We start from the raw sequence: 8,301 nt of genomic DNA, 5'->3' as shown, positions 1-8,301 counted from the left end.
CAACAGGAACGGATTTTTCAGGCCAATGAAACCGACGGGATAACGGAAGATGTCATCTTTCATGGATTGATGCTGCAATGCAGAGAGAGGGAGGATAGAAAGAAGGTTGAGTGGAGTGACATTATACATTTATTGTCCTCATTCCCAACACAAGCACAAACTTCATTGTCCTTCCTCTGACAACTGTTTTCTTGTCTATTCCCAACACATTCTACATGTTGTATGGCTGTCACCAAAGATAATTCATTTTTGTGAATACATAATCAAGGCTCGTGCAAGAGTAGAATGAGTACACTAGTAGGGTAAGAATACTGATTCTGGCTCACTTTGCCCCATGTAAATGAATGGGGGATTTTCAGCGATTTATATTTTTTTTCCCTAAAAATAAATCCCCTTTTTATCCCAAGGTATATTTATTTGTCTCCCCTTTTAACTTGGAGGTTGAACCTCATTGAATTGAACACCTGGGGGTTGAACAGCTCACTCATTGAACCTATAAAGATTTGTTCATTCTCAAATTCCTTCAATAGTTTAATTTTCTTTGCACAATAATCCCCATCTAAAATATTGACAAACAAAACATTTGAATCTTTATATTTTTTAAGATACCCCTTTTGTGCCATTACGAAATGATAAACTTCTCTTAATGCTCTTGTTTGACCACCTCCTGAGCCACAGGTTATTTTTTGTTAAGCCCCGCCCACTTTTCTTTAAGCCCCGCCCGCTTTTGCTAAGCTCCGCCCACTTTTCATAAGGTATTTTTTCTAAGCCACGCCCACTTTCCTAAGCTCCGCCTACTTTTGCTAAGCCCCGCCCACTCTTACATCATTTCCAGTTCATCTCTGACTCACAAAGAAATCACTAGAAAATTACAGGATGTTATGGTTTTGAAAAATTTCCCAATGAAGGCTTGCCTAGGCTTGCCCAGGGAATTTCCAAAGGAAACCACACCCACCAGTCTTTCTCTATAAAAGCTTCAAACCCAGGCTCCATTTTAAACATTTGTTCTTGCTGGCAATGGTGTTCTGTGTGCTTGTCTCGAACTGTCTGTCTTCTATGGAACTAAACCTTCAAGTTGATGAACTGGATTCAAACCTCTTATCTATTGAGGTAAGATTTTTTATTTTCCTATTTTCAAACTTTGATTGAAGCATACTCATTTAATAATTAAATAACTTAATTAATACATTATTATTTTCTCTCACAGGAAATTGTGTCTGAAATACGAAATGAAAATACTGCTTTTGCTACAACTTGGGGGAAATTGTTGGCTTGGTTGAAGACCTTGAGTGGGATGACTTTGGTGTTCCTTGGAACTCTCTGTCTTCTATGGAACTAAACCTTCAAGTTGATGAACTGGATTCAAACCTCTTATCTATTGAGGTAAGATTTTTTATTTTCCTATTTTCAAACTTTGATTGAAGCATACTCATTTAATAATTAAATAACTTAATTAATACATTATTATTTTCTCTCACAGGAAATTGTGTCTGAAATACGAAATGAAAATACTGCTTTTGCTACAACTTGGGGCGAAATTGTTGGCTTGGTTGAAGACCTTATGAGCGACCAAGACCCACAGAACGAGTTCGTCCTTGATGACCCAACCAAAGAGTTATACCTTGGAGACCAGCAAAATCCTGAAAAAGAGTTTTACAGCAATAGTACTCATTGTGAGTTATCAAGACAATACCCACTGAACAAGTTATACGTTGATGAGCCAGAATACAAGTTTTACCTTGGAGACTCACAAATTTTGAAAAAATCAGTAAATGAGTTCTGCCTTGATGGTTTAAATAACTACCTTGGAGACTCAGGAAAAGGGTTCTGCCAAGATGGTTCTAAATATGGGGCCTACCTTGGAGACTCACAAATTTTGAAAAATCAGTAAATGAGTTCTGCCTTGATGGTTTAAATAACTACCTTGGAGACTCAGGAAAAGGGTTCTGCCAAGATGGTTCTAAATATGGGGCCTACCTTGGAGACTCACAAATTTTGAAAAAATCAGTAAATGAGTTCTGCCTTGATGGTTTAAATAACTACCTTGGAGACTCAGGAAAAGGGTTCTGCCAAGATGGTTCTAAATATGGGGCCTACCTTGGAGACTCACAAATTTTGAAAAAATCAGTAAATGAGTTCTGCCTTGATGGTTTAAATAACTACCTTGGAGACTCAGGAAAAGGGTTCTGCCAAGATGGTTCTAAATATGGGGCCTACCTTGGAGACTCACAAATTTTGAAAAAATCAGTAAATGAGTTATCCTTAAGAGACTTTGTAAGTTGGTTTTACTTTGAATACTTGAAATGTGGGTTCTGGATTGATAACTCACAATGTGATACATATCTTGGAAACTCAACGGGAATGTGGTTATACCTTGAAGACTTGGAAAGTTGGGTTTATGTTGGACACTTGAAACTTTTTTGGGGGCTTTTATTTATTTATTTATTTATTTATTATTATTATTATTTTATTTATTTATATTTTGGAGACTTTTGGAGTTGCTATCACTCTTTGGGATCTAAACCTATCGATGTAGTTCTTTGTCGGATGGTGCTTGATGGGAGCAAGATCAAGAAAGTTCTGGGAAGAAAGTGCAGGCTTACTCCCCCTTTTTACGTCATCAAACCTGAAAGCCTTAAAAGACAGAATTGGAAGAAGAAAAAAAAAAAAAACGTAAAAATATATATATATATAGGTGGAAATCTCATTTTGAAAAAGACTGTGTTGGGTGAGGATTGAGTTGGGGTTGAGATTTTGAATGTGAGGGTTGGGGTTGAGATTTTGAATGTGAGGGTTGGGACACACACACACATACACATCAACAAACAAAAGTTAAGCCTTGACTATTCAGTTGAGGATTCTGTGTTTGGGGTTCACAGATCTAAGAACGTCCCCCTTGACACACATTATATACTGTTATACACCTCGGACTTGGCCCTCGAGTGTCCACAACGGTGTATAGTAGGAGGGAGTGAAGCGCCAACCTATTGCTCCCATTACACACACACACACACACACAAACAAAAGTTAAGCCTTGACTATTCAGTTGAGGATTCTGTGTTTGGGGTTCACAGATCTAAGAACGTCCCCCTTGACACACATTATATACTGTTAATATATTCTAATTGAACACCTAGTTAATGAACAGAAAGAAAGAATCTATATGAACATCTAGTCTATGAAAAGAAAGAAATAATCCCAATTGAACACCTAGTTAATGTACAGAAAGAAAGAATCCATATGAACACCTACTCAATGAAAAGAAAGAAATAATCCATATGAACACCTACTCAATGAACAGCTAAAAATCAAGATGAACACCTACTCATCTACTCGATAAAAAAAGAAATAATCTAATCAATGAACTGTTAATATATTCTAATTGAACACCTACTCAATGAACTGTTAATATATTCTAATTGAACACCTAGTTAATGAACAGAAAGAAAAGAATCCATATGAACACCTAATCAATAAACTGTTAATATATTCTAATTGAACACCTACTCATCAAGTCAATGAAAAAGAAAGAAAAGAATCAAGATGAACACCAAGTCAATGAACAGAAAGAAAGAATCCATATGAACACCTAATCAATAAACTGTTAATATATTCTAATTGAACACCTACTCATCTAATCAACGAACTGTTAATATATTCTAATTGAACACCTACTCATCTAATCAATGAACTGTTAATATATTCTAATTGAACACCTACTCATCTACTCGATAAAAAAAGAAATAATCTAATCAATGAACTGTTAATATATTCTAATTGAACACCTAGTTAATGAACAGAAAGAAAAGAATCAAGATGAACACCTAGTTAATGTACAGAAAGAAATATTCTAATCAATGAACTGTTAATATATTCTAATTGAACACCTACTCAATGAACTGTTAATATTCTAATTGAACACCTAGTTAATGAACAGAAAGAAAAGAATCAAGATGAACACCTAGTTAATGTACAGAAAGAAATATTCTAATCAATGAACTGTTAATATATTCTAATTGAACACCTACTCAATGAACTGTTAATATTCTAATTGAACACCTACTCAATGAACTGTTAATATTCTAATCAATGAAAAGAAAGAAAGAATCCTTATTGAACACCTAATCAATGAACTGTTAATATATTCCAATTGAACACCTACTCAATGAACAGAAAGAAAAGAATCAAGATGAACACCTACTAATCAAGTCAATGAAAAAGAAAGAAAAGAATCCTAATTGAACACCTAATCAATGAACTGTTAATATATTCCAATTGAACACCTACTCAATGAACAGAAAGAAAAGAATCAAGATGAACACCTACTAATCAAGTCAATGAAAAAGAAAGAAAAGAATCCTAATTGAACACCTAATCAATGAACTGTTAATATATTCCAATTGAACACCTACTCAATGAACTGTTAATATATTCCAATTGAACACCTACTCAATGAACAGCTAAAAATCTAGATGAACACCTACTAATCAAGTCAATGAAAAAGAAAGAAAAGAATCAAGATGAACACCTACTCAATGAACAGCTAAAAATCTAGATGAACACCTACTCAATGAACAGCTAAAAATCAAGTCAATGAAAAAGAAAGAAAAGAATCAAGATGAACACCTACTCAATGAACAGCTAAAAATCAAGATGAACACCTACTCAATGAAAAGAAAGAACCCAATGAATACCTTTCTTTTCCCTCATATCTATTTACTTTTTCTTGTTAAAAAAGCTTTTTTTCCTAAATAATTCACGTTTTTATCAAGAAAATATAAGCTAAAAATAAAAAGTGAATTCACTTTTTATTTTTAGCTTATATTTTCTTGATAAAAACGTGAATTATTTAGGAAAAAAAGCTTTTTTAACAAGAAAAAGTAAATAGATATGAGGGAAAAGAAAGGTATTCATTGGGTTCTTTCTTTTCATTGAGTAGGTGTTCATCTTGATTTTTAGCTGTTCATTGAGTAGGTGTTCATCTTGATTCTTTTCTTTCTTTTTCATTGACTTGATTTTTAGCTGTTCATTGAGTAGGTGTTCATCTAGATTTTTAGCTGTTCATTGAGTAGGTGTTCATCTTGATTCTTTTCTTTCTTTTTCATTGACTTGATTTTTAGCTGTTCATTGAGTAGGTGTTCATCTAGATTTTTAGCTGTTCATTGAGTAGGTGTTCATCTTGATTCTTTTCTTTCTTTTTCATTGACTTGATTTTTAGCTGTTCATTGAGTAGGTGTTCATCTTGATTCTTTTCTTTCTTTTTCATTGACTTGATTTTTAGCTGTTCATTGAGTAGGTGTTCATCTAGATTTTTAGCTGTTCATTGAGTAGGTGTTCATCTTGATTCTTTTCTTTCTTTTTCATTGACTTGATTTTTAGCTGTTCATTGAGTAGGTGTTCATCTTGATTTTTAGCTGTTCATTGAGTAGGTGTTCATCTTGATTTTTAGCTGTTCATTGAGTAGGTGTTCATCTTGATTCTTTTCTTTCTTTTTCATTGACTTGATTTTTAGCTGTTCATTAACTAGGTGTTCATCTTGATTCTTTTCTTTCTTTTTCATTGACTTGATTTTTAGCTGTTCATTGAGTAGGTGTTCAATTAGGATTCTTTCTTTCTGTTCATTAACTAGGTGTTCAATTAGAATATATTAACAGTTCATTAACTAGGTGTTCAATTGGAATATTAACAGTTCATTGATTAGAATATTTATTTTTCATTAACTAGGTGTTCATATGGATTCTTTTCTTTCTTTTTCATTGAGTAGGTGTTCATCTTGATTTTTAGCTGTTCATTAACTAGGTGTTCATCTTGATTTTTAGCTGTTCAATTAGAATATTAACAGTTCATTAACTAGGTGTTCAATTGTGATTCTTTCTTTCTTTTTCATTGGGTAGGTGTTCATAAGGATTCTTTTCTTTTTTTTCATTGACTTGATGGGTAGGTGTTCAATTAGAATATATTAACAGTTCATTAACTAGGTGTTCAATTAGGATTCTTTCTTTCTTTTCATTGATTAGAATATTAACAGTTCATTGAGTAGGTGTTCAATTAGAATATTAACAGTTCATTAACTAGGTGTTCAATTGTGATTCTTTCTTTCTGTACATTGATTAGAATATTTCTTTTTCATTGGGTAGGTGTTCATATGGATTCTTTTCTTTCTTTTTCATTGACTTGATTTTTAGCTGTTCATTAACTAGGTGTTCATCTAGATTTTTAGCTGTTCATTGAGTAGGTGTTCATCTTGATTCTTTTCTTTCTTTTTCATTGACTTGATTAGTAGGTGTTCATATGGATTCTTTCTTTCTGTTCATTAACTAGGTGTTCATCTTGATTCTTTTCTTTCTTTTTCATTGACTTGATTTTTAGCTGTTCATTGAGTAGGTGTTCATCTTGATTTTTAGCTGTTCATTAACTCGGTGTTCATCTTGATTCTTTTCTTTCTTTTCATTGAGTAGGTGTTCAATTAGAATATTAACAGTTCATTGATTAGAATATTTCTTTTTCATTGAGTAGATAAGTAGGTGTACAATTAGAATATATTAACAGTTCATTGATTAGATAAGTAGATGTTCAATTGTGATTCTTTCTTTCTGTTCATTGAGTAGGTGTTCATCTAGATTTTTAGCTGTTCATTAACTAGGTGTTCATCTTGATTTTTAGCTGTTCATTAACTAGGTGTTCATCTTGATTCTTTTCTTACTTTTCATTAACTAGGTGTTCATCTTGATTCTTTTCTTTCTTTTTCATTGACTTGATTAGTAGGTGTTCATATGGATTCTTTCTTTCTGTTCATTAACTAGGTGTTCATCTTGATTCTTTTCTTTCTTTTTCATTGACTTGATTTTTAGCTGTTCATTGAGTAGGTGTTCATCTTGATTTTTAGCTGTTCATTAACTAGGTGTTCATCTTGATTCTTTTCTTTCTTTTCATTGAGTAGGTGTTCAATTAGAATATTAACAGTTCATTGATTAGAATATTTCTTTTTCATTGAGTAGATAAGTAGGTGTACAATTAGAATATATTAACAGTTCATTGATTAGATAAGTAGATGTTCAATTGTGATTCTTTCTTTCTGTTCATTGAGTAGGTGTTCATCTAGATTTTTAGCTGTTCATTAACTAGGTGTTCATCTTGATTCTTTTCTTACTTTTCATTAACTAGGTGTTCATCTTGATTCTTTTCTTTCTTTTTCATTGACTTGATTAGTAGGTGTTCATCTAGATTTTTAGCTGTTCATTGAGTAGGTGTTCAATTGGAATATATTAACAGTTCATTGAGTAGGTGTTCAATTGGAATATATTAACAGTTCATTGATTAGGTGTTCAATTAGGATTCTTTTCTTTCTTTTTCATTGACTTGATTAGTAGGTGTTCATCTTGATTCTTTTCTTTCTGTTCATTGAGTGGGTGTTCAATTGGAATATATTAACAGTTCATTGATTAGGTGTTCAATTAGGATTCTTTTCTTTCTTTTTCATTGACTTGATTAGTAGGTGTTCATCTTGATTCTTTTCTTTCTGTTCATTGAGTAGGTGTTCAATTGGAATATATTAACAGTTCATTGATTAGGTGTTCAATTAGGATTCTTTCTTTCTGTTCATTAACTAGGTGTTCAATTAGAATATTAACAGTTCATTAACTAGGTGTTCAATTAGAATATTAACAGTTCATTGAGTGGATGTTCAATTGTGATTCTTTCTTTTCATTGACTTGATTTTTAGCTGTTCATTAACTAGGTGTTCATCTTGATTCTTTTCTTTCTGTTCATTGAGTAGGTGTTCAATTGGAATATATTAACAGTTCATTGATTAGGTGTTCATATGGATTCTTTCTTTCTGTACATTAACTAGATGTTCATATGGATTCTTTCTTTCTGTACATTAACTTGGTGTTCATATGGATTCTTTTCTTTCTTTTTCATTGACTTGATGGGTAGGTGTTCAATTAGAATATATTAACAGTTCATTAACTAGGTGTTCAATTGTGATTCTTTCTTTCTGTACATTGATTAGAATATTTCTTTTTCATTGGGTAGGTGTTCATATGGATTCTTTTCTTTCTTTTTCATTGACTTGATGGGTAGGTGTTCAATTAGAATATATTAACAGTTCATTGAGTAGGTGTTCAATTAGAATATATTAACAGTTCATTGATTAGATAAGTAGATGTTCAATTGTGATTCTTTCTTTCTGTTCATTGAGTAGGTGTTCAATTAGAATATTAACAGTTCATTGATTAGAATATATCTTTTTCATTGAGTAGATAAGTAGGTGTTCAATTAGAATATTATCAGTTCATT

The sequence above is a fragment of the Eptatretus burgeri genome, chromosome 10 (genome assembly GCF_056783735.1).
Source record: "Eptatretus burgeri isolate ZD-2024b chromosome 10, Ebu_testis_v1, whole genome shotgun sequence".
Taxonomy (NCBI): Eukaryota; Metazoa; Chordata; class Myxini; order Myxiniformes; family Myxinidae; genus Eptatretus; species Eptatretus burgeri.
The sequence above is the reverse complement of the archived record's forward strand: the minus strand, read 5'-3'. Positions refer to the sequence as shown.